The sequence below is a fragment of the Aplysia californica genome, unplaced genomic scaffold (genome assembly GCF_000002075.1).
Source record: "Aplysia californica isolate F4 #8 unplaced genomic scaffold, AplCal3.0 scaffold00759, whole genome shotgun sequence".
NCBI classification, from domain to species: Eukaryota; Metazoa; Mollusca; class Gastropoda; order Aplysiida; family Aplysiidae; genus Aplysia; species Aplysia californica.
This window is the reverse complement of record NW_004798029.1, coordinates 49,591-51,607: the sequence shown is the minus strand read 5'-3', so window position 1 is coordinate 51,607 and position 2,017 is coordinate 49,591.

The following is a 2,017-nucleotide window of genomic DNA, read 5'->3' as shown; positions in this document are numbered from 1 at the left end:
CCCCCCCCATCCCCACAAGCTTCATCAGCCTTAGCGAAACAGATAACTCTGTCAGCTACTTATTATACATGGTCACTAGACATCACTTATAAGAAGAGGAAAATCCTTTTTAATATAGTCCCTGCTATTGCCATCTATTCGTCAATGTATTTTTTTTATTTTTTTTTAGTTAGAGTCATGCAGCACTAGCAACACAAATAGGTCAAATTAGTGTGGAAGATTAGACGTGTTACTAAAGTGTAACATGCAAAGAAAAAAGGAGGAGAGATAAGGGCGACAGACTTTTGAAAGGAAAGAAAGAGCAAACCACACCAGAGCCCATGCCAATCATCCATTCCTTGTCTGATGCAAGAGGAAAGTATTAGGTACGTTGTGGATTTATCACACCTTCCAGCTTGGTCAATTTTTTTTTCTTTGGGGGGAGGGGGGATTTTATATCTGGTATCTCCGATTCAATGCCCATCTCCGGTAGACTCGTCTCATTTGGGTGAAGAGGAAAGAAAAGGGGAAAGAAGAGTAGGGGAAGACAGAGAACAATTTACTCAGATGGCCTGAACAATGTTGCAACAAATAACACAATGAGTAAAACTGTGCTGATCAAGAAGACAGACAACAGGAATGAACCCGGTTTACCATGATCGCCATTGTCTGCTCCGAACCTCAGACCTGAAGAAAGAATAAAAAGGCGTGTGCGTGAGAAAAAAGACATGTCATAACCCATCCCCATCACTACAAACGTACAAGACATCAAAAGTCACTCGCAGTTCCCCCCGCGAGCCCTGCACTCAGTGACCTCTCGGTCTCTCCCCAGTCATCGACAAACTCGTACAGTCCGCGATGTTTTTCTCAAAACCACTCACGGAGAAAAAAAAAGACGCAAAGGAAAAAAATTTTTTTGAATAATACCCTCAAGGCTGACAGTTCGTCCAGTTCTCGGATGACCAAACCTAAAAGTCCCCCCCCCCCCTCCCCCACCTCTCCTTTTTTTCTCCCCTAAGACAACCCCCCTCTCTTTCTCCTTTACACCCCCCCTTTTCTCCTTTATAACCCCCACCCCTCTTTCTTTCCCGTTTCTTATCAAATAGCCATACATGTCACAGTGACCCCTGACATTTTCCTATACACCGTGATAATAATATAAAAGCTGGGTGCTAGCCATAACTCCCTATCCCATAACAATTTTCATTCCATTTTAGTAGCGTCTCCGACAATGGGCAAGAATACGCCGATCTCGCCTGTTGGACTTCAGGGGCGTTCGTTACCCTTCCCCCCTTCCCATCGGCGGGGTCCCTCATCCGTGTCGGAGTGGGTGGTAGGCGGGTGATCGGGTGCGGCTGGGTTCTTCTTTCCTATTGGCCATCTATTGTCCATCTTTCTTCAGTACGTATATGATATGACCTGATTGTATTGCAATTGCCGAAAAACTCTAATTAACACCAAAGTGGGCGGGGAGCAGCGGGGAGGGGGAGTCTCTCAGATTAATCCATGTAAACGTTTTGTTGTTGTTGGTTTTTTGGGGGGGTTTTTGTTTTGTTTGTTTGTTTGTTTTTGTTGTCTGTTTGGTTGGGTTTTTTTTGTTCTGTTTTTTTTTGGGGGGGTGGGATTTTGAGTAAGTAGATGCGCATCGACACAATAATAATCATTTAGACCTGGGGAAAAGTAGGCCACACAGACAGAAACGACAGAAGGAAAGAAAAGAAGTATGACCTATCAGTGGCGCCCTCCAAACACCCACCGTGTCAAAGTGTACCAAAGTATTGACATATACGCCGAAATATTAAGGCACTTGATGATGATGATGATGATGATGATGATGATGATGATGATGATGATGATGATGATGATGATGATGATGATGATGATGATGATGATGGGTTGTTGTTTTTTGTTTCCTTAATGGGTCTGGCGGACTTCACGAAGAAATATTCGAGCGAGAGAGAGGCTCTTTTTCGGCTCCATTGTCAATATGCTTAGCGACACCTCCACTCGTCCAAATAATTCCTTTCGAATTGCCATT